Source organism: Otolemur garnettii, unplaced genomic scaffold (genome assembly GCF_000181295.1).
Source record: "Otolemur garnettii isolate 467f Iridium unplaced genomic scaffold, OtoGar3 scaffold00123, whole genome shotgun sequence".
NCBI lineage: Eukaryota > Metazoa > Chordata > Mammalia > Primates > Galagidae > Otolemur > Otolemur garnettii.
Genome location: NW_003852518.1, coordinates 5,141,209 through 5,167,549, shown reverse-complemented (window position 1 = coordinate 5,167,549; position 26,341 = coordinate 5,141,209).

The window sequence follows — 26,341 nt, the reverse complement described above, 5'->3', positions numbered from 1 at the left end:
AGACAGCCACACACAGATCAGAGACAGCCACACGCAGATCAGAGGCAGCCACACACAGATCAGAGACAGGCACACGCACATCAGAGACAGCCACAGGCACATGAGAGACAGCCACACACACATCAGAGACAGCCACAGGCACATCAGAGACAGCCACACACACATCAGAGACAGCCATACCGCGCTGCCCTCCTGTCATCAGACAGGTCTGCTCTGCTGGAAGAGAATGGCTCTCCCTTTCTGCTTCCCCTCTGAGGGTGGGTAGTAAGCCTGTCTTTTTTCTCCATCATTCCTCAATGAAGGGGCCAAACAGACACTATTCTCAAGTATTTGCCCTTCTCTATGGCTCTGGCTTTTCAAATTTCAGGGTAGAAAATATTTTTTCCAATACTAAGAAATGGCAAACACGTCCTCAGGTGTCATGGGTGGACGGGACTCAGGGCCGGCCCCGGGCCAGGTGGATGCCATTTTATCACACGGCACCTACTTTCCCACCTTGGTAAAGACCCTCGTCACCCTTCAAGATTTTGGCATCAGGGGAATTTCCTGAAAAAGCAAGTAGATGAAATTTTTCAGCAAACACCTTTTGGACTGAGGAACAGCATGTTTCACCACAACAGGTGTTCAGTATTTAAAGGAAAACAGCACTATCACGATTCATTTTAATCAGATTTTAAGTGGAGAAAGAAAAAAATCATTCCATCACAATTAAATACGGCTTTGGAAGTTATGCAGTTGGTTTGAAGTTATTTGCAATTGCAAACAAAAAAGAAACCCTACGTATGGTGATTACATGGGCTTCTATTGTTTCCTTTTAATACATTTTTTGAGCCATTGTAGGCTTTTTCTGTGTCTTAAGGAGAGGAAAATTTCTGTCGGATACAGGATCATAAGGACAAGTGTATTTTTTCTGCTTTCCCCACTTTGTGGAAGTTCCCTCCAAGGTCTTTCTGTCATTCTCCCCCCATATTTCTGGTCCTCAAACCTCAGGAACGCCCAGGATAGACAACTGGTGCTGGGTACCTAGGTGCACCCACATGTGGCCTAATCCAGCGAGTGGGGAAGAGTTGTCTGCGTCTTCTAGGGTACCCTTCCCAAGTGCAATTTTAAGAGTCACAGAGGCAATTTGTAATGCGAGTTTAGTGCCGCAGGTAGTAGAATGGAAGCCCTTGCTGTGCTGGTGCGGCTCCTCCTGACCCAGCCCAGCGGGCATCCCTACAGTGTCAGGCTCTCTCCCAGAGGTGGCAAAGACAAGTCTTGGGATCATGAACATACAGTGTACTAGTGTCTCTGGAATTTGGGTCCTATGGTCTTTGGTCTGACAAAATCCACGTTTTTCTCCCTGTGAACATTGGCAGATTAACCCATTACAGTTTTTGTTTCTTTCAAATATACGTTTCAGTGAATTTGATTGAAGTACAGGGCAATAGTAAATTTAAAAGTGTGGCACATCCCTTCCCGTTGTGAAAATCTGATTTCCTGGCTTCTGAATCCCACCTTCAGATGTCCTTTGAGGCCCAATCTGATCAGTGCCTCCTTCTTGCTAAGGAACTTTGGCTTTTTGGCAATATAAGCTGTGGACCATATGACCCAAGTAATTAATAAGGTCTTTCCCTCAAATTCCTAACAAAGTTGTTAAAAAGAAGGAATGAGACTTAATTGGTGACCGAGGGAGTGGGAGATGAAGCCGGATGGGGTTGTGTTGGGGCCATTTAGGGAAGATGAAGGACGCCGCCTTCTGCTTTCCCTTATACGGACGGCTGACCTGAGCCCAGACGGAGGTTCCTCTGGAGTCAGCCTGACTCACCACTGAGCTCAGGTCACCAGCATCAAGGTAGCTCCCAGGACTGGGGGAAGGTCTGGAAGTGTGTGGCTGCCAGTCCCGACCCCTTCGTGTCATAATCCACGTGTGGGCAGTAACAGGCAATCTGACACGCTTTCCCACCGCAGCACCGAGGGTGTGGCCTGTGCCGACCTTATTTTTATCTCTGATGGTCCTTTGGTGACCTCTCCTAGTCTCTTGGTTTGAATTACAATTCCTATGGAGAAGATTCCCAAACTTTTGTCTCTGGGTCAGCCCTCTTGTAATCCGCTCATACATCCAACGCTCACTTTACGTCTCTGACCAGACATGGGACCCAGGCATCCCATTCCACGCGTCGCTGAACCTACCCACACTCGCAGCAGTCATAGCCTCACTGAGGGGCTGGAAACTCCAGTAACGGCTCCTTGCTTCCCCAGAATATAAGCCACAGTGCTCATGGCAGCCTTCCAGGAGGGGCGCTTTGTATCCCCTCTGAGCTTACCTGCAACTGCTTTTGGCCCTGGAGATCTCAGCGGAGCCACCACAGCGTGTCAAATGCTACAGAGCACGCTGGGGGGTCGTCTGTAGCTCCTTCCCACTCCTGGAAAGGCCCTTCCCGCTGTCTCTGTGGCTGGTCCCACACCTAGTTGGGGCCTTCGCTGCTCCCTTCTGCTTTCCCTGCCCTGAAGGTCCTCCTGGCCTCCCTCCATCTGCGTTTCCTGGTTTCTGTAGCCTTTGTCCCCTTTCCACACCACCCACCAAGTACTTCCCATTATGTTTACAGATGACAGTTGTCTCCCTCTGCGAGCTCAGGAAGGGCAAAGGGTTTTGCCAGCTCTGCCCTCTGACACGGTCTGCTGCCTTCAGGGGCCTCTGCAGGTGAGAGTGACTTATCAAATCTGCACTAGCTGGGTGACGTGAGATGATTTTCCCATATTGTTCCAATTCTTGCCTTGCCCTTGGACTAGCTCAGTCTGGCTCACAGCAAGAGAAGGAAAGTGTCAGCAGAACCACCCCCTCTTTTCCCTTTGTGAGGTGGGGGATGAAACGGTGCACCCAGCTCACATGGGGGAGGTGCCACTTTGGATTTGAGTCAAGGCTGATGTTCACTGGAAGCTCTGGTACAGACACACACGACTTGACTGGCTGTGCCCAAACCTCACCAGGGGTGGCAAACCCTTGGCTTCTGCTCCTACGCTGCTCCCTCTAAAGACTAAGGGGCACCACACACAGACACACACACACACTCTCCACTCTTGAAACCTGTGTGCCTTGTAATCTCAGCTCTCAGGGAGGTATGGGAAGTCTGAGCCTGACACAGCGTCCTTACTTGGCAGGCCAGAGGATGAATATCTCACCCAGAGGTCAAGGTTTTATCTCCAGCCTGGGAGAAGATGAAGCCATCAGCTACGGTTCTTCAGGCAACAGACCCGCTGTGGAAAGACACTAGCATAGGCCTAAGGACCTTGCTCTGCTCTCCTTGGGGCCAACAAGCTGTTCTGTGGAGACTCTGAGGCTGCCACTGACCCTCAGCACCCTGGGAGAAGAGGTAAGACCTGGAGGCAGCAGAGGGAACCAACTGTATTCCCATCTTATACATCTATCTTTGTATCTGAGAGCCCCAATTCCTGTGCTGTAAGCTCTATGTGAGTGTTCAAGGAGTGCCAGAGCCAGGTAATGGACCCAGCAGCTCAGAGGCAGATGAATGGTACAGGTCCTGCAAGAGATGAGCTCCAAATCATGACAAAGCATCCCCTAAATCACCGGTTCTCAACCTTCCTAATGTCATGGCCCCTTAATACAATTCCTGTGGGTTGAGAACCAGTGCTCTCAATCAAGACATCAAAATATCTGAGATTATAAGATGTCCTAAAATGACCTCCTTTAAAACTAATAATTCAAGGAAGGATGAAAATGATCTTGCCACTTGTTCTTTTTAATTTTTGTTTTCTTTTTGACATAGTCTCACTCTGTCACCCTGGCTAGAGTGCTGTGGCATCATAGCTCACAGCAACCCCAAACTCTTGAGCTTTGAGTAACACTCTTGCTTCAGCCTCTTGAGTAGTTGGACTGCAGGCATGCACCACTACACCAGGCTACTTTTTTATTTTTAGTGCAGACGGGGTCTTGCTCTTGCTTAGGCTGGTTAGGAACTCCGAAGCTCCAGTGATACACCTGCCTTGGCCTCTCAAAGTGCTAGGATTACAGGTGTGAGCCAACATGTCTGGCCTTGCCATTGGTTCTTTTTTATTTTTTTTGTAGTTTTTGGCTGGGGCCAGATTTGAACCTACCACCTCCAGCATATGGGGCTGGCACCCTACTCCTTGAGCCACAGGCGCCACCCATATAAAAAAGATTTTCCAACATGACCAAGTCACTGATATGCTGGGGAAAATACTAGTGCTTTCATTTGTGGATTCCATAGTTGGGAGTGTACCTTTTTGCTACAGTTTATTTGTGCCCCCAGATTGATACTCACAGCTGGGGCTGAGCAAGCTGGTGCTCTGTCTTCCTGGCTCAGCCCTCGGACCCTGAGCAAGCATTCTTCACACAGTGTTCTTAGTGCTAAGTGTTTCATATTTTATTTCTCCAATATTGATAATTCATGTTACTTACTTTGCTGTTTAAAGTTACCCTCTGACATGGCGCTGAAACACCACTTATGCCTATGGTGCCCTACTAGCCCAGGCACCCAGCCTTCCCAGCCCCCAGAAAGCTCCCTGATGGGATGTTACAGAACCAACCTTGGAAATGGCTGCCCTGGGTGCTACTTGGGAACTTTTGCTGTGGTGGGAAATCAAACCCTCTCCCTCAGCACTCTGTTGAAATGTTGGAATATTTTTGAAATTGACGCAAAAATAATGCTTTGCTGAGGGCTATGGAGATGAGATGCAAGCCTCAGCAGCCTCTGTGTCTTTGGGCCCCTCAGTTTGTTCTCACAGAGGCAAACCTCTGGCCCTCAGTTTACACAGGACGTGAGGCTTTACCACAAACTCTGCAACCACACAGGGTGGTCCCTATCCTGGCTCCAGCTTTCAGAAACCAAGGGCTGGTTAACTTGGCTTTCTGGCCTTGCTTGTCTCATCTGTGAGTTGGGCATAATGATAATTTCTACCTGCCAGCATATTCATGAGAGTGAAGTGAGTCAAGACTCGTAGTGTACATAGAATGTGCCCCATGGGTGTTAGTCATTTTCTGAGTAAGGTCTGGTTCTGGTTAAGAGATGTCAACTCCCTCAGATTCAGGAGGAGATGCAATATTTATTTTTTCTGACACAGTAGTAAATAAAACTCCACCAAGAAAGGCCTGACTTTTAAAGTGTGGATTGGGCAATAGTCCTAAAGTGAAAAGAGAGAAATAAAATATTCTATTTGCCTCTTTTCCTGGCACTGAGAAGTTCAAGGTAATATTGATAATCTTCATCTAAGTAAAGTTTTAGCTAAAAAAAATCCACTTAGAAAATCTGTTTTTAATATAATGTCAACGTGATTTAGTGTGACATTGAATCATGTGCCTTTCCCTAACCCAAAACCAAAGGGAAAGATTTAGAAGCAAATTGTCTTTTTTAACTTTACTGAAGATCATAACCACTTAAAGACTTTAAGGAAAACAGAACTATTGAGAGGAATAGTAGCTTACTCCATTTTAACTAACTAAATTACTTTTAACTGATCATTAACTTTAAACCATTCATTATTCAAGCATATTGAATCAATGATGACTATTATTCTACATGTGACCATTAAAAGAGAATAAATGTCTTATCACAACAATTAAGTAAGTGTGATGAAGGCTATGTTAACCAGTTTGATGTAAGCGCTCCAAGTTGAATGTAAAATCAGCACATTGTAGCCCATAAATGCATTAATGTACACAGTTATGATTTAATAAAAAAATTGTTAAAAAAAAAAAAGAGTGGATCATAACTACAGAACTGTAGCCACTGTAGGGATTTTGCTGTTTTATAAACACCTTAATGGGAGCAGATGTTTATCTTCTTTCTCCCAACAGGAGGAAATGAGAGGAACATTTTAGTGTATCCTGGAAGGCAGGCACTCTTGTAGGTACAGTTTACACGTGGACTTTGTTCAAAATCCCATAGTATGAAAAGACACACCTCCCAGAATGCTTCCCAAACCCATGGCCTACATACCACATCCAACCATCATTTTCTTCCTAAGCTTGAGTTATCTCTTCTGAGCAAGCCCTTTATCAACCACGGAGGACTCGGCTGCTCAGTGAGTAATTGCCCATGTAACGTGGTCAACAGAAGAAATGGGATAGTTTCATCTTTCATTCTCCTTTTCTTCTTTACTTGCTAACATTTGTATTTTTCTTACTGTAATTTTTACCTCTTACTGTGGGCAAATACTATCCTGAAGGTTAATGAATTTTAAAACTCAGTCCAATAGTTATTCTGGTCATCTGTGCCTGTCATGATGAACAGGAAGAAATTGTGACCAAGTTTTAGTCACTGTATTCAATATTCAATAAACATCACTTTAGGGGACAAAATCAGAGAGGTGCACAAATCTCTTTGATCCTTACCATGGCAAGATGAAATTCAATGTATAAAACAACACTGGGAGTTGAGAAGTCTGGAGAAACCTGGCTTTGGCCAGTTGGTGGAAAATAGAAGAAAATTCATTGAAGAGATGGGGTTTTGGATGACCTTGGGTCAGGGTGGGAGTGTGATAGCAGACAGGGAGGGCAATACCTGAAGCCATGACGTGAGCAACAGAAAGGGAACAGGATGTGCTCAGGCAGTGCTGAGTAGGCCAGCTTACCGCGGCAAGAAAATATGAAGGAAGGTAAATGGCGGGAAGTAAGAAAGGTAGATGCAGAGTCTGAAGGGCTGCTCGGGGCTTCTCTTCAATTAGGTGAGCAGTGGGGAGCCAGGATAGGTTCTAAAGCAGGGAAATAGTGAGCTCAGACCTCAGAAACACTTCCCTGGTAAACAAATGTGGAATGCAATTGGTGGAACAGAGGAAACACTTACAATGCTGGAGAGCAATGATGAGGGTATGGGAAAGGCTGTCATAACAAATGTGGCAAATGACACAATGTGGCCACTGCAGTATCGGAATCATTGATACTGATAATGTGAATTAAATCATTGGCAAGGAAGGAAAGAAGGAAGCTTGTAATTGGTGGCAGGTTTGCATGCCCTCAAATTCCCCAAATTCATACTATCTTTACCCCTAAAACGATCATAGATGATGTAAGAAAACTTTATCATCACCACATAAATCTAAAACATGTACATACCAGTGTCTTTACCTAAATGATTAAGAAAAAGAATTATCAGACACAATTTCAGAGAATGTCATTATTTACATTTATAAAAATTAAATCTTAAGTCTTATTATCAAAAAATACTTGTGAGAACAGTGACACCCATTTCATGGGATGTAGTGCCGTGATAGTCAAATCATTGCTGTCTGCAAATCAGGTGAAGAAAGGGAGAAGCCGGAGAGTATATTAGGAAGTTGGCTTATGATAAACAGTAGGCAAAGAATGGATTATTGGATAATTGTTAGAATAATTGATTAATAATTTAGGGCAAAAAGCAGGATTTCTATTCTTCTCATTACACCTTTGATATGGCTCAAATATTTATTTATTTTTGTATCATTTTTATTAAGTCATATATACATAGATCATGAATACGTTTATGCCTTTGTAGGATTCAATGTGTTGATTATTTGTACAAATTGGAGTGCTTACATCATACTAATTAACATAGCTTTACATAGCTAGCTTTACATAGCTTTACATTAACATAGCTTTCACCTCATTTACTTAATCATAGTGTTAAGACATTTGTGTTCAACATTTGTTAGATTTGACTTGTACCCTTGCAATATGCTCCATAGGTGTGGTCCCACCATTAACCCTCCCTTTATCAAACCACCCCCCTCCCTTTGAATCCATGTCCCCTTCGACCTTCATCCTGAGCTATAGTTGTGATTCATCTTTTATATGAAAAAACTACAGATGTTGGGGTGGATGTGGAGAAAAGGGAATACTTCTGCACTGCTGGTGGGAATGCAAGCTAGTACGTTCTTTTTGGAAAGAAATTTGGAGAACACTCAGGGATCTAAATGTAGACCTGCCATTTGATCCTGCAATTCCTCTACTAGGTGTATAGCCAAAAGACCGAAAATCACTTAGCAACAAAGATATTTGCATCAGATTGTTCATTGCAGCTCAATTCATAATGGCTGAAATATTTCAATGGGTAAGTGAAAGATATAAAAGTACTACAAGAAAACATGAGATAAGACATCTTATAATAGAAGAAGTTAAAGTTAGCAATAAATATAAAATTCAACCAGATAAAACAAACACATGAATAAATTAGAAAGACTGAAGCTTCAAAAGACGACTTTATTTTTGAAGTTATGCAGAAATGAGCAAACGGCAGCAGTACTAGGGGTGCAAAATTGGTAGAAATTCACAGTGAGGGTGTCAGCACTTGTGATGGTTTGTCTCCTTTGTCAACTTGGCTGGGACATTGTAACCAGTTGTTTAATCATTCAACAACCCAAGAGCTGCTGCAAGGGCATTTTACTGATGTGGTGAATATCTATAACCAGTGGAATTTAAGTAATGAGATTATCCTCAATGTGAGTGGACCTCATCCAAGCAGTTGAAGATCTTAAGAGTGAAACTCAGGATTCCTGGAGCAGGAGCTCTAATTCCAGACTGCAGCACCAAACCCCACCCGCCCTACCAATCTCAAACTCGACTGATTTTAGATTGCCAAAACTGTGAGCCAACTCCTTAAAATCTGTCTCTCTCTTTCTCTTTCTTGTTCTCTCCCTCTGAGAATATATATTCTGTTTCTCTGGAGAGTCCTAGCTGAGACTGTTCTATATTTCAGAACTGAACTTGTACAACTCTATTCTATGACTTTATCTCAAGCACCTTATTTTACAAGTTAGAAAAGACACATTCAAGAATATTAATTTTTGTGGGGTTTTTGTATTGAAATATTTGACAACAACCCCGATGTTCATTTCCTAAGGATTGATTAATAGTTATGTAATCAAAACATCATACGGTCATTAACAGAACATCTCAGTTTGTTTTAATTAATGTTCTTTCTGGCTGTCAGCATTTTTCTTTCTTTCCATTCTTCTATATTCTTTCTTTACACAGAGAATAAAAATCTCTCTTTGCTTCGGTCAGGCTTTCCCCTGGGCAGCAAAGATGGTCCAAGCTCTCTTCTGGATGTGAGCACCTCAGAGCTACAGGTGGGAGAGTGACCTCCCCTTCTACATCTTCTTTCTCTACACATTCCAGTAGATCCAATCACTCAAGAGCTAAATCAAGAAGTCAACCCTCATTCCTCCTGTCAAGGCATCAGCATGCACAGACCTGCAAACATTCACACCCTTCACTCCCCTGGGCGGTGTCAATCATAACTCCAGTACTTTCTTCACAATGCTTCTTTCTTCTGTGCCTCTACCAACACTAACCAGGACAAGGCAATAGTAACTTCTTGGGGGTATAATTGTGATACATTATCCTCTCAGATTCTTGCTTGCAGTTCTTATTTTTCATATTGCAGACAAAGTTCTCTCCTTGAGTGATGGCATTTGAGAATGGGTGCAATGGCTCATGCCTGTAATTCCAACACACTGGTAGAGCAAGGGAGGAGTATAAAGAGGGGTGAAGGGTGAGGAAGAAAGATCACTCGAGGCCAGGAGTTCAATAGCAGCCTGGGAAATAGAGAGAGACCATCTCTACAAAAAATTAAAAAAGAACTGGCCATGGTGATGGACCCCTGTAGTACCAGTTACTCTGGAGGCTGAGGCAGGAGGGTGGCTTGAACTTCAGAGTTCAAAGCTGCAGTGAGTTATGTTTGCATGTCTCCACTCCAGCCTGGGTGACAGAGTGTGAGTCTATCTCAGTAAAGTAACAGAAAACGAAATGAAGTAAAATGCAATAAAATAAAAAAATGGCATTTGCTTAGGTCATTCTCATTTATTATTCTTTTTTTAAATTAAATCATAGCTCTGTACATTAATGCAATCATAGGGTACAATGTGCTGGTTTTATATACAATCTGAAATATTTTCTTCAAACTGGTTGATATAGTCATCTTGGCATTCTCTTAGTTATTGTGTTAAGACATTTATATTCTACATTTAGTAAATTTCACATGTACCCTTGTAAGATGCACCCTAGGTGTGGTCCCACCAATTACTCCCCCTCCACCCATCCACCCCCTTCTCCTCCCCTCCTTCTCCCCTTTCCCCTTTCTTCTGGGGCTATAATTGGGTTATAGCTTTCCTATGAAAGCTATAAATTGGTTTCATAGTAGGGATAAGTACATTGGATGCTTTTTCTTCCATTCTTGAGATACTTTGCTAAGAAGAATATGTTCTAGTTCCATCCATGCAAACATGAAAGAGGTAAAGTCTTCATCTTTCTTTAAAGCTGAATAATATTCCATGGTGTACATATACCACAATTTATTAATTCATTCATGGGTCAATGGGCACTTGGGCTTCTTCCATGACTTAGCAATTATGAATTGGGCTGCAATGAACATTCCAGTGCAAATATCTTTGTTACAATGTGATTTTTGGTCTTCTGGATATATACCTAGTAGAAGAATTATAAGATCGAATGGCAGGTCTATTTTTAGATCCCTAAGTGTTCTCCAAACATCTTTCCAAAATCAACATATTAGTTTCCATTCCCACCAGCAATGTAGAAGTGTTCCCTTTTCTCCACATCCACACCAACATCTCTCGTTTGGGGATTTTGTGATGAGGGCTAATCTTACTGGAGTTAGATGATATCTCAAAGTGGTTTTGATTTGCATTTCTCTGATAATTAAGGATGATGAGCATTTTTTCATGTGTCTATAGGCCACAAGCCTATCTTCTTCAGAGAAGTTTCTCTTCGAGTCCTTTTCCCACCCTGTGTATTAGCAAGAAAAGAATAACTGATCATTTATTATTCTTATTATTAATTTTCAAAAGTCCTCCCAGTGTTTACACTATAGCAACCAAATTCCACAGCCTAGATCCTGGCTGGCTAGATTATGTTCCCAACAGGCTTTGTAGTTTCATCTCCTTCTGCTCCCCTGTTGCTGCCTAAATCCACTGTGAAGTGCTGTTAGAGTCACTCCTAAATGTGCTGTGGTGGCTTCCAACCCCCTTCTCTAAGCACCTGACATTTTCTGTGCCAGTAACACAGAGCCGTCGTGAGTCTTACCAATATCTGCTTATTCTTTAAGTCCCTGCTAAAGGAGACACTTCTATGAGTCTTCCCTCAGCATGATGAGCAGAGCTGATTAGCACCTGCTCCATGTGTCTCATGACCTTATATAAACCCCTTTCAGCAGGGGGGCCTAGGGCTCACTTCAGAGCCTGGCTCTTCACCTTTAGGAATATCTGTCTTAGTCAAGATTACACCTAAAGGTAGACCCTGAAACAAGATCTTAAGTGTGAGAGGTTAATTTTAGAGGTGATTCTATAAAAATGTACAAGACAGGAAACAAGGAGGTACAGCATGGGAAGAAGGAAAGCTATACAGGTGTAATAATCAGAGGACACCACTGTATGTAACTGGGATTCAATTGCACAGGACCATTGGAGGAACCATCTAGAACATTTCTCAAGGAAGCTGGAGTATGAATTCATTACCTCCCATATTTTCTTGTTTTAAGGTTGTCCTTATCCATCTGGACCACCCTGCTTGCAGGCTGACAAACCCTTGCAGCATGAGAGGAAGCCTCCAGAATAGGAAAAGAGATATAGGAGCCTGGGGATGGGAGCTGTCGGGGGACAGTGCACCAGCCGCCTCAGCTGCAGGTAAACTCAGAGGAGGACACAGCTTGTGGGGTAGGACATCCACAGTGTCTACCGTGATAAAGACAGCACAGAGTTGTGTTGAATGAATGATTATAAAAAACAATGCAGTACACGGTGGACAGTCAGAGTAGTTTTGACTAGAGGAGGAGGTTTGGGGTGAGTGTTTAATCAGTAATGTTATTTAATATTATTTCTGTTTTTATAATTTAAAAAGGAGAAGCATATTCTATAACATGAATAATATTCATTGAATGGGGGCTGTAGAACTGAAATTACTTTTTGAGACTATCCTGTCTATCAGCCTGGTCCCAGTGATAGAAGGTGCATTTACTACACTCCTCACAAATGGTTTCCCAGCCCGCTTGTGGATACATGTGTTCAGAACTGTACATCATGTAGTGTTAGGAAAACTCAGTCATTTAGAAGCTGTTCTCATGATACACTGTATCTTATTCTGTCACATCTTATAAATTTACCTTTTAAATTCAGTCCAACTGAGAGTGGTCATCAGTTAAACATGACTTCCTTAGATACTGGGAAAGAGCAAATGCATTCTCCCCTTAATGCTATCCATCACTGTCCACAGCTTCAACAGCCACAAACTATTCGTCAAGGGGTTCCACTTTAGCAAATACATTCCATTGGTCCTGGTACCACAGGAACCCAGTGCCAGGGCCAGCCGCAGTGCTCTGAAGGCAGGGTAAAGTGTGAGGGGTGGCAGAGAGCAATAGATGTTTCCTTGCCCAGGGCTCCAGTCAAGCTGCTGAACGACACCAGCTGGAGTCCCTATGTGGCTCACACACGTCTTGGGTCCAACCTGCACAAGCCGTCTTTGGCAGCATATAATACATATTAACTTGCATTTCTTCTTGGCTTTCCTTGTGAAGTGTACTCCTTACTGTGCTTCATAAGAATTCATGAGATCTATCTGTTCTGTTCTGCACAGGACTGTGCCTGAAGTTAGAAATACAGAGACAGGCAGCACATGGGCTGGGCCTGTGAGGTGCTCACAGTTCATCTATGATTAGCAAAATACTTACGGGCTGGGCTCAGATGCAGATAGGAACAAACTGTCTATGGAGAGAAGGTGCAAGATAGTCAGAGACTTTCCCAAGGTCATCTGACTTTACAGGGTGCTATGCTCACAGGACTTGCACTTGACCCAAGAGAAAAAAACATCTGATGGTTTTGGTTTTAAATATCTAGACTTATGTTTTTCTTATGAGGACTAAACTCTGACTTTTTTTTTTCGTCTTTCCCAAATTGCTTTCTAAGAGGCCTGGTGAGTCATGCCTTACAAACCATAAAGTCTCATTAAAAAACATATATTTTTTTTATTAACCTGAGATACTGTGCATTACTTTCCAATCTGACTCTGATGCAGTATCCCATGGCTGATAGAAGATCTTATTTTGACTCAAGCATTCCTTTCTACTGACTCCAAATCTTTAGATAAAACTTAACTATTTAAACCAGATGCCAACTAATGAATTGCTAAAACCCTGTATGTCTTGTAAACCCCCACTTTGAGGTATTCCTCTGTTAGGAGGAATGTTACCTGTAATTCCTTTCTCCATGAATATTTAAAATTAAACTGCAACCCAGCCATCTTGGGCGCGTTTTCTCAGGACCTCTTGAGACTATGTTCCCTGGGCCACGGTCACTCATATCAGCTCAGAATAAACCTCTTTAAATATTTGTTTTTTCCATGAGAACTTCCAAGCCAAGCTATGCCTAGCCATAATGTCTAGAAAGAGTTTATTTGTTTCTGGATCTTTGGCATGAGTCCCTTATTTAATAAAAATGAGTTAATATAAGTAAAGCAGCTAATCTTTAATGGCAGCACTATGTAAAAGAAAAATATAAAATAATTTGCATCAATATTAACATAAAAGGTAAATTATTACATTGTTTATTTTTCCTAGTTATATAATGTTTTGGTTTCTGCAATGAGCATACATTATCTTAATAAATCAAAAAAAATTTAGAAAAAGTTAGAAAAGCAGAAAACTCAAGGACATGAAGACCCTTGTTGGCGAGTTAGTTACCCTGAGGGGAAGGAGGGGAAGTACAAGTAGCACTTATGTTACTGACTCTGTCATTTTTTTTTTTTTTTATTGTAACCATTGTATTAATTGGTGTTCTCCTAATTAAAAAATGTGTGTTAGGGCTGTCAAGAAGCTTAAATTTTTCCCTTGAAGGCTTGATAATTTGAGTCTATAAAACAAACTGGTAGTGGATAACCAGGCGATAATGGCATGCATATTTATTACATACAAAATATGTAAACACAAAGGTGGGACCATATAGTTCTGGATTATATTTTATTCCAAAGTTACAGAAAGAAGTGGGACTTGGAACATAGCAGGATAGGTTATGGGAGGGGAAGAAGAAGAAAGGCTTTAATATGCAGGTAGAGCCTCACAAAGCCCTCAGAGGTAACCAATGGTAGCCAGGGACAAATGCTTCTGTCGGAACATTAAAGGTGTCAGACTCAGTTAATTCAGGTAAGGAAGGGCTTCAGGAAAAGGCCATTTGTTTATTTCCTTTTATTTCCTCTTCAGAAGCAAACCTTTCCCAGGAAAGAAAGCTATGCCTATGCACAGGTCCTCTGAACATTCAATTCCAAATATGTCATAGGTGTATATTTTGGGGTTAAATATATTTGATTTCCTTTAGGGCCATTAAAAACTCCTAGACTAGTAACGATAACAACAATAATAGTAGTAGTTACTAATTTACAGAGCAGAACATTCTGCTTTTTCCTTATAGAAATGGAAATTTAGGCCAAGTAATATTCTTGATACTTTATGAATATTCATAAACTACCTTAGGATGAGTGTGATAAGATGTTAAAATGGAACTTTTGGCTGAAATGTAAATATCAAATTCCAAAGTTATTGGTTAGACAAGATTTACAAACCATGTGGCCAAGAACTGATTAGATGACTCAGTGAAAAAGCTGATGGAGCAAGAAAAGAAAGTATGTGTGGATTCCCACGTTCCACACCCCTGCAGAGTGTGTGTGGATTCCCACGTTCCACACCCCTGCAGAGTGTATATGGATTCTCATGTTCCACATGCCTGCAGAGTGTGTGTGGATTCTCATGTTCCACACGCCTGCAGAGTGTGTGTGGATTCTCATGTTCCACACGCCTGCAGAGTGTGTGTGGATTCTCATGTTCCACACGCCTGCAGAAATGTTAAAGTAACAAATAGAGGTGTTTATGATCAAACCTAATCCACCTGCTGTTCAGGAGACAATTGACTTGGGGCCCCAAGAAACATCCTGGACTTCATTTTAATCTTGCATTTCTGGCACAGCAAACGGTTCAGTTTGTTTTGTTAACAGAAAAACTTTAGATAAATTTATCAGAGTCAAACTGGGCAAAGAATGATTCAGAAATCAAGGAGTTCACAGAACCAGAATAGGTTCAGAAGGACAGTGATACCACAGATGGTCACATAATATTTATGGGCAGAAGAGGAAAGTGAGGTTCAGAAAAACTGGCTTTGTTTACAGCTCCACATTTGCCTTCTTTGAACACAATTTGAACAGTTGGCCGGCTGTGATTGGCTGAAACTTAACTACTTGTTACAAGAGGGAATTACAATGTGTTTATACATCAAGTGAGTTTATAGTTCACTACATATGGAGAAACATTTAGGCCAAACTTAGAATATGTAGGAGGGAAATTTAGGCTAAATATCATTTAACAATACTTCTGTGTCCAGATCAGATGAGGTATTAAGTATGTTCTTTTGTTTTCTGTGTTCTGATACTTTGACATATGGGGCTTTGCTGACCTTCAAGAAGCTTTCCCTCTAAGGACTAGCTAATTCCTAAAGATGGCAAACCACTCACCTAGGAACACAGTTTTCAAAAACCAATCAATCCAGGCCTTGTGCCCCAAGCACCTCCTCTCACACGTGGGGCCAATATCCATCTTCTCTAATTACCCTATAGACAGGTATAAGACAACTAGTGGCTGTTCCTCTGCCTCAGAGCCCTGAAACTATTCAAACTTGAACACTGCCCTTACCACCTTCAGAATCCTCAACAAAGGCTGTGTCCACGCCTTTCTCCGGCTCCCTCTGCCTCCTGAACAACCCTGGGGCTTTCCCACAGAACCCTGCATGGAATGTATTCACCATTATTTTTTATGATTTCAGAAATTTGTAGTTATCTATCTTAAAAACTTAAAATTTCCCATATTGAGATTTCATTTTCTATTATTTTTTACCCAGTGCTCATTGTCATAGCACATTTCTTTCTGGAACTTCATGGTAAGATCCAAACAGACCTGCACAGTGGAAGTGAATTTTTAGCTGCTGATGTCTTTACTTAGGCCTGGATTGCCCATGTGAATGCTCACTTCACCATTTCCAGTTCAATAGTTAGCCCCATTCATTACTAGAGAGAACAATTTCCAAATGTCAGGCCTCTCAGAGAGGCATCACGCATCACCCTGCTCCATCACCTTCCTCCAACCCCCTGCATCCTTCACGAGCAGGACTGCCTTGTTCCTGAAAGGCTGAAGCATCCTATAAGGCCCAGTGGGATACCTTTCACCCCCCGGCACACTCCCAGAGCAGAGCTTTCCCTATTTGGAAACTTCAGAATCTCCCTTTTCCTATCTCCCTTTTTCTAGGATCACCCACCAAAAATGTAGACAGAAGAGCAGGAAAAAAGCCTTTAAGAAGGTGAATATGGAGCCTTAGAAATTGGTCATCCCTGAAGGATGTTACAGCCTGAACATTCTATGCCTTCTGTGATTTACTGTGATGTGGTAGCTCATTCTTCCTTACTTGCATTTTCCTAATGATTAGTGATATTGAGGATCTTTTTATGTGCTTATTGGGTATCTTTATATGTTCTTTGAAGAAATATCTATTTAATTCCTTTTCTTGTTTTTGAATTGGATTATTTGATTTTTGTTGTTGAATTACAGGAGTTATTTATACATTTTGAATAATGATGCCTTATCAGCTATAATTTGCAAACACATTCTGTAATTCTATGAGTTGCCTTTTTACTCTGAAGATGGTGTTTTTTGATACATGAAAAATCTTAATTTTGATGTATTCTAGTGTATCTGTTTTTTTCTTTGGTTACTTGTGCTTTTAATGTCATATACAAGAAATCATTGCCAAATTCAAAGTCAAGAAACTATTTCCTATGTTCTCTTGTAAGAGTGTTAGGTTTTGTCCTCATAAGTTTTTGTCTGTGATCCATTTTGAGTTAATTTTTGTATATGGTATAAGGTAGAGATCTAACTGCATTCTTTTATATCGTGCTCATCATTTGAATTCTGATGGCATGGTGTTAATTTCAGTGTTAGTATCCTCATTTTATACACAGAGACACAGAGATTTGGAGCAGTAAATGCCACATCATACATCTCACAACTACACAGTTAACAGGAATGGTTCAAACACAGTTCTCTTTATTCTTGTCTGATGCAGAGAAATAGCCCATATTTATGCAGTGACGTTAAGACAGCTCTGGCCACGGGTAACTAATTGGTCTTGCAACATAGATTCATGTAGTGAGATGCTGCCTGTAATGTATGTACTACTAATCACTTGTTATAAGTGCTTATGTTTATATTTTAATATTTATAACCAAATAGGGTCATCGAAGCAAAATTGACTGATAGATTTGTCAATAACCTGCAATATTCACTATCCCTTCATTGTTATAGTATAGGTAAAGTAGAATAAAAATGTTTAGGAAAAAAATTACCACTGTCAGGAATATCTTAAGAGGTTGGCATGTCACCTGCTCCACCATTCACAGTACGAAGGCTTCCCTGTGTAGAGCTCTTTATTGTTGACAAGCCGTGTGCATTCTCTGTGTCATTTACTCATTTAATGTGTGAGGACTGCACACTAGTGAGTGCTCTGGGCACCAAGGGGAAGAACATGGTGTTTCTGAATTTGAGAGGTTAAAATCTAGAATGGGAATTAAGTCCACTCTGGGACTGGTTCCAGTGGGCACAGGGTGTGGGTTAGCATGGAGAGGGCTCACCTGACCCACACCTCAGGGAGAAAAATTGGAGACCCCTTTGTGGAGAAGGTGGGAACCCAACAGAGACCCTAAAGGATGAATAAGGAAATAAAGGGAATCTTTCTTGTGTAGCATTTATATATGTCAGAGACTTGTAAAAATTATAAATATGCTCATGTCACCCTTACAATAACACTTTAGAATAGATTTTCTTATTATTCCAGTTTTCTTTTTCTTTTTTATTTTTAGAGACAGTCTCACTTCATTGCCCTTGATAGAGTGCTGTGGCATCATAGCTCACAGCAACCTCCAGCTCCTGGGCTTAGGCCATTTTCTTCCCTCAGCATCCTAAGTAGCTGGGACTACAGGCACCTCCACAACACCTGGATTTTTTTGTTGTTGCAGTTTGGCCAGAGCTGGTTTGAACCCACCACGCTTGGTATATGGGACCAGTGCCCTACTAACTGAGTCACAGGTACCACCCTCCTGTTATTCCAGTTTTATAGACAAGAACACTGACTCAGGTGAGATCTACAGCTTGTGTGATGTACAGTCAGGAGGGAAAAGAAAGACACAGCAGGTGGGTGAGCACTTTGGGCTGAGGCCTGGGAACCAGGGAGAGCATGACCCTGTCTGAGGGACAGGGAGAATAAGCTTCTTTCATCCAGAGAAAAGAGTATGAGTTGGCTGTGTAGGTTATTGTAGGGTGATGTTCTGATTTTAGGCATTGGGGGTCTTACAATTTAGGTGGGACATGCTACAGACTCAGTGGATGTCTGTAGGAGACATGGAACTCCTGAGAAGTGTTTGCAAGACACTGGCGGTATACTGCTGTGTGCATTTCTTTGGCTGAAAGCTAACAGATTTTAAGAAATTCCCAGCAGATTAAAAGGATAAGAGACTCAGTGCATGAAGGAAAGTCACTGAGGAACCTTATTCCGGGAAACACAAATTTCTCTGGTGGCCAAAGGGAGCAAAAAGGTCAAGGCAGGAAGGTCTGTAGCCGTCTTCGTGCATTAAGGTCCAGCCACCCTCCTTACATCTTGACTCCCTTGTGGAACACGAAGTTCCACACAGAAGGACATTGACTGGTGGTCCTTGTGGTGTTGTGTGCCCTCTGGGTGGGACTCAGGGCCTGGCACAGGGGTATACACTTGATTCCAATGTCTTCAATGAAATGGATACTTACACCTGCAATACTTGTATACTTCAGTGAGGTAAAAGTAAGGAATAAAACCAGATAAGCAAGTCAGGACTGAATATATTGAAATAAAGAAAGAAATTTTTTTAAAAAAAAAATGCATAGAGCATAGAGCCCAAGATCATTACAAACCAACAATGTTTGTTTCCTAGTCACCACTTTTCCAAAAATGAACACATAATGGCCATTCAAATATTCCATGTGTGTAGGACAAAACACAAACAATTTATAATGAATTAACAGACAAGAAAGAACATGAAGTTTGATGGTAAAAGCCCTAGAGTAAAGCCCACTATCGCCTGTCTGCCAGTTGTACAGCGCATGTCTGGACTCAAGGACTCCATAGTCCTTCAAGGAAAAAAACAAAAACAGAACACAGGGAAACAGTACCAGCCTACTTACAAGGTGACCATTGTCTGGGTAAATGCAGATATGGATGCAAACAGGGATTGTTAACCGGAAAGCTTCTCTAAATGTGGTGACAAAACAAGTATTTTAAATGACATCATGAATGGTATACATTACATGTAAATAAGCTGGCATGTGGCATTCAAAACTGTTTAAGCTGGGTTTTGTGCAAGCTAGTAGACCAAGAAATAAGGAGAATTTTGCCCTGAACACAGTTATAAAAATAACAGGGTGAAGATAGACTAATAATAATATAAAGTACACACTGAAAAGAATTGCCTACTGGGCCATCCAAAAAGAACACTTTTTTTTCCTTTAATTATTAATAGCTCTTGTCACTACTTCTCTTGTCGAGGGAGATGTGAAGCAAACACATGGCTCTTGGGATGCTTGCAAATTTTGTTCTGCTGCTGGGCATTGTTTGGAGTGGCAAAAAAATAGCTTTTCAGATGTCCATACAAAAGAAATAAAAGCTCATGTTCTACACTCTTATTCTAATTTCAGCTTGAAATCAGCCAGGCAATTCACATGCTCAGCATGAACCTTCAAACAGAGAAACACAATGGGCTTTATCCCTCCCCCCCAGGATAGGATGGAGGCCAGATAGGGGGACAACACCTGGAAGAAAGCCCCAGTTTTTCTTCCTCAGTGTAAAGGAAATCTGAGGACCTGGAATCTAAAAGTGCCCAACAGATAGTTAATTAACCTCTTTATAATAATTTAAATTGTTGTCACAAACAGGTAGTAAGAGATGGATCAGAGATAAAATCACCAATTTCTGCCTTTCTGAACAACCCCTCAATATGAATCTCTTTTATCTATTCACTAAGTAGTTATTGAACACTCACTTGTGCTCAGAGTGTGTTCAGAGCAGGGTCTCCAAATACTAAAACACCATCACCATCAGGGAGGTGCTCACAGGCAGCTGAGCAGGGGACTAGATGAGCAAAGTCAGATCCCAACAACTCAGCCACGGGACCAGTGCACAGAAATTGCACAGAGAAGGATGCAGCCTGACGTTTGGAATCTGGTGTAGGTCTCTCAAAGAGCTTAATGAGCTGGATTTGATGACATTTTCATGGTCCTCAGGATATGTTTTAATTGGATAGGGCAAGGTATTCAGAACCAGAAATCACTGCCATAAAGGAAGAAATTTATACTTGCGATCCTCTACACACAGGATGCAAGGCTCATCATGAGAGCCATGTGGGGAGCACCAGAGTGGGCTGGAAGGATACGGGAGTGAGGGGAACAGGGTCAGAACCTGCACTGCTGCTTCCTGGGGGCAGGATTGAGACTGCCTGGCTCTCTGGGGTAACCTCAGGGGGCTCTGAAGTCCTAAGGGGCTGTCCCAGCTGCCCAGCTCTTGGCCCTTCAGGGAGTAAGGAAGGCCAATAGCTTCCCTGAATGGGAGAGACCCACAGAGGAGGGGAGTGTAGGGTGACATGAAGGTATGATCTAGAGAACCTGGGGTTGGCAGAAAGGATCCTGCACTTTCTCCAGCACCCCAGGCCTCAGCTGCACAGAGCAGAGGGCAAGGGACCTCGGAAGTGGAGGGCACGGGACAGAGGAAGGAAAAGCAGTCGTCCCCTCTCCCTACTGAGCTTCCTACCCGCTTCTCCTCTCTCCAGCCAGTTCATATCAGGAGACAGTTCACGACACTTCAGCAAAGTCTATCCTTGAAAGAGAAGAGGGAAAGATTCAATGTCAGAGAATAAAAACTGGGAGCTCATAAATTAGGGCCTGGAGGAACTTGATCTGAATTTCCACCTATGCCACTGATTCACAGAATCACTTTGTTTATAATTATATAAGCCTCAGTTTCCTAATCTGAAGGAACAGAGATAAACAGAAAGCTTGAGTACCATGTGGAATAAACAAGTTAGCTCCTATCCACACCCAGGCACTGTCAGCTTCTGTGTGCTGTCCTGTGATTAGCCCTGCATAAACTGCCCAGAGAATTTTGGAGAATTTTGCTGGACAGCACACCACCCACTTTGTGACCAGGCTTTCTAGAAGCCCATGCATAAACTAATAATGACAGAAGAAAGTATTGTTGTATCTGCCATGACCTGAAAAGATAGACTGGGACGCCACTTAGATGTAATTAATTGGTGATTTATTACACCCGTGCAGGGGACCACTGCCCTGAAAGGCAGTAGGCCCTGAAGTGGAGGGCAGGTTATCTTTTATACTCTTTTTTTGCAAAGCTAAGCAAGCAAGCTAATACAGAAGTGGAACATTGTGGATAGCTCGGGCAGGGTTACAGCTTGGGGGTAACAATGGTTACAGCTTGGGTAGGTTTCCACCATTGTTTGTCCACAGGAAACCTGGAGGGTTTTTTGTGAAATTTGGGACTTTCCATGCTTCCTCAGTCTGAAGCCTTTTCTTGGAATTGACCCGGGGGAAGGGGAGATGGGCTTGGAGCTTGCTCATTACAGTATCCCCTGACATAAATGCCACCAAAGACCAGAGCTCATGACCAAGTTATGCACAACAGGCACTAAGCACTTGCTTTGCCTGTGAAAGTCCAAAAACTTTCCCCATATGCAACATATTACCTGTTTAACAATAAAGAAACAGAGGCCAAGAGTATGTCCAAATTCCCCACCCAACTTATCTGTGGCTCCTCTCTGAACCAGGACTCTGAACGGAACTCTAACATTCCCCTATCTTGGTCACTCTGTGAACCGTTGGGGAAAAAAAGTGAAATTTGTTTTGCAAATAAGGGAAAGAGGAGGGCACCTGTGGTTCCCTGTTGCATGAGTTTGAGAAGTGTCACCTCCTGATATGCCCATAGCCATTAGTGTGTCCATAAGGAGATCACCTTGACTTTGATTGATCTAGTATTTCCAAAGATCATGTACTACTACAGTTACATCTTAACATGGGTTAACATCTGCACTTAGGAAATGTTGTTAAGTTGTATTGCCATTAACGCTGTCCTGCTTTAAAGAAAATTTATATTTGAACTACCTTTTTCACTTTAATATATTTTTTTTATTTCTTACATTTCAACTAGTGGATTATCCTTCTATTCTTACTTTTATTTTACTTTACAACAAAGTGGATACTTTAGCAAAAATTTCTTCATATACTCTGATTTGTTCATACAGATTATAATCACAAGGATTTCTCACTTGAACATTATATTATTTGGAGGTTTGCAATGATTATTTTGTGCAGGAAAAAAGAAAACTTTAAAACTTATATCTGAAGAAAGCAACAGTGCCTACTATGAGGTAAAGTATAAAAGTCTAAACAACTGTACATTTAAAGAAAGATTCTTGTTAGAGTTGAGGGGAATGTCTGTTTTAGTTTTTTTCCCTCAGAAAGTCTATTTTTCCAAGTTTAGAGTCTATGCTTAGATTTTCATATTTAAATCCCACTCAGCAGTGTCTGGATGCAATCCACACAGGCATTTCCAATTAATTAACTAATTTACTACATGTAATAGAAAAAGTGTTTGTAAAGAGCAGAAGACTATAAATATGAAGTTTCTTATTTATTTACTTAGTAAATAAATTTACTAATTTATGATTACTTAATGAGGAAAACTTGAGAAAAGAAAGTAGAATACACTCGGTCATTGAGAGAATCATAGACTACAAACAAGTTTAAAATTTTAAGATGCTACCAGGTAATATTTACTTGAAGTATGAGATTTCCCCAAAATATATTTTCAATATATCTAAATTTTAGTATCCGTCTAAATTTTTTCCACTCTATGCAAATGCTGGTTATTTCTCTTTGTGGTTCACTTTCTGGTCTCAATAAATTCTCAGCATCTATGTTATACACACTGCATTGTAGCCCACTATTACAGTCACATGTAACCTCCGTAGGCAACCACTTGCATTGGAAGAACAAGCTGTCTTGAGACCAGCCTGCACCTGCAGCCAAGACCCCTGACCTAGAGGAAGGAGCTGCTTCTAAGACATCCCAACTGATTTTTTCTTTCCTCATGCAGTCAATGTTTATTGAAAGTCACTGGGCCAGACTAGGTCCTTTGGAAGTATCAGTGAAAAAGTAGGCAACAATACTCGCCCTGAGGAATTTGTAATCAGGGTAAGAATGATCAAACAAAATAAAAGACCAAAATATGGCAGTGGAGGTGGTGATATGAACTATGGGAGCAGGAGGGGGCTGGGGGAACAGATGGCATTTAAATGAGAGTGGTCAGAGAAGCACAACGCTGAAAGCAGCCTGTGGATAAATGGGAGAAACACTCCAGGCAGGGGCCTGGCTGACACACAGGCAGGTGCACACAGGAGAGTGACTGGGGCCCAAAAGAGTGGCCAGCATGGGGGCAGAGACTGGCCATCTGCAGTTGGAGGGAAATCCAGCACTAGGTTCTGCAGACTCTTGTGGTGGCAGAAGGGATAGTGGGGAGCAGAAGAGATGTGTGATGGGGCTGAAGTTTCTACAGGATGATTTTTCCTGCTGCTTAGAGTGTAACCTGTGGGAAGGCAGAAGATCATGGGACAAAACATGAGGTAGAAATGGTGGTCTGAGCAGGGGGGGATGAGAAGTGGTCACAGTTCTGTGTGTAGAGTTGGCATCCATGAAGGAGTGCACATGGCTGTGGGAAAGAGAGAGAGAAATCTTTGCCTGGGCAGCTGGAAGAACAGAGGCCAAGATAGTGTGATAGAATTTAGAGCAACAGGCAAAGTGGGAAGAGTGGTACTTCCTGCCACCTGACCTCTGGTCCATCGTGCCTCCCCAGCTAAAGCTCCAGGAGAGCCTCCTGCACAGGTGCAAACACCTGTCCTTGTGGAGCACAGGGCGGTCCCATCACCTCCACTCTGGAGAGAACTATTAGCACATGCACACGACACCTCCAGAGTCACATTCGATAACTCTGCTGCTTTGCCTTCTAGGCATTGTTCTCAGGGCTGGGTCTACGCAGGACAATACACAGGATGGATGGCCTGAAGGCATGCAGACCAGAGCAGTTAACAGAACACTGACTCATGCACTAAATGACTGTGCGACCACTAGCCACCTTTCATAGGACGTCAGCTTTTTGCAAAGTGCTGCATAAAGTATGTTACCTCAAATATTTCTATAAGCTTTACTAACTAGATAGAATAGGAGGTATCATTATTTACATTTTCAATGTAAGGAAATATGGAAGGAGCACTACACACTCTCCTTGTTCTTTGAGATCATTGGGTTTTCTCTAGGGATCCAGTTTTAATCTTTTAAATAAACTTTTTTTTTTTTACAATACTTTTAAATTTACAGAGAAATTGCAAAGATAGTACAGAGAATTCCTATGTACCCTGTATCCACTTCATCACCTGGAGGGTATAAAGTTACTTTTTGTTTCCCATCTCTCAGTGGAGTAGTTGTGGAAAGAAGCCATTAAACCAAGCACACTGTACCTTAAAATAAAAAAAGTTCAGAAAAATTTTGGTGTTAGATCTACATGTATTTGAACAAAAGCAATTTATATTAGTGAAAGAAACAGTTCCTGGGTATTAGTTTGAAATGTTGAATTTGGTACCAAAGAAAAGGAGACTTCGTTTGTTGAAAATTCAGGAGAGATGGTGGTCTGCATAATTAGCCTTCTCAGTAAGGTACATCACTGTTATTGCACAGCCAGTTCTAAGGACAAATGCTGTTCTAGGACTCATACTAAGCTCTTCATTAACTGCTGTTTCACTGAGTTCAGATTTTCCATTTACAAAATAACTGCACATCTATCACCCAGCGCTTCACTTGGTGTACTTAAAATCTACCATCCATATGGGTTTAACTTGTGTACAACATACAAGATACATAACTATTATTAGGTATAAATAAAGGAAAATATAATTCAACTATGTTTTCTTAAAAGCTTAAGGCTACTAAATGATGACATTTGTAAAATTGGCAAAACAAATATGGAACAAAGTTATGAATCTGGAAGTTACCCAAAGACACTAGCTAGACAATTGCCTACCAAGATGCCTTAGCAGCTGGTGGTACTTAGTTCAAATTAACCCAGTTCATAATATGTTCTGGGACTTTTCAAGTTAAAAACTCTAATTTTCTCCATATACTAGAGTTGATGTGCCCGTCTGAAGCAGACTTGCTTTACAAAGATCTTTCACAGGGATGTCCAACCTTTTTTTTTCTCTGCAGCATACTGGAAGAGGAAGAGTTGTCTTGGGCCACACATTAAATACACACACACACTAAGTATAGCTGATGAGCAAAAAGAAAAAAAAAAGCCCATGAATACTTTTTGTGATAAATGATACCACAGATAAGCAAAGAATGACCTCACAAAATCATGGCCTGCAGCTGAGACACCCCTGTGTAGAGCCTGGCTGGGTTGGACAACACCTGCTGACAGCTCTCAAAGTTCCATGTCTTCCTGACACTTCTCTTTAAAAAATCATCCCTCAGGGCTAATTGGCATGTGGGCCGCCCACTTCAGAGTCCCACAGGCTTCTTGGAATCGCATTGTCCAGAACTAAGGTCATTATCTTTGTCTCTGGATTCCTCATCTGGGTGCATGACCGTCCTGAGGATAGCTCGGTCTGCAAACTCACTCAACACATCCCAGGCTTTCTCCCTGACTGCTCTCTGTCTCACTAAGTGTATCCATTTTGCCTTCTGATTGTGCCTCAGTGTCCCCTCTCATAATTACCTTTCTATGATTTACATTTAGATCCTTGTCAGGATTTCTGCAACTGCACCATAAATCTTCTCAATGGATCCTTCCTCCAGCTTTTCTTGCTGTAACCCTGCAAAGTGGTTAACAGAACACTGACCCATGCACTAAATGACTGTGGGACCACTAGCACTGGCCACAGCTGGTGACTAGGCCCTTGAAATGTGACTTGTGCAACTGGCTAGCTCGGGTTTTAATAGTGTTTAATTTTAATTTGTTTAATTAAAAATACAGATACTTGATTAAGTTATTGAAAACATTTATGGAGGGGGGCGGAGCCAAGATGGCGAACTGCAGCCAGCTTTTTACAGAAGCTCCCGTCCAAAAGGAGGCTGAAAGGACAGAACCTTAGCAAAGTAGCTGATGGTTTGGAGCAGAGACAAGAGAGAAGATTGAAGAGTGCACTTCAACCTTCCTGAGG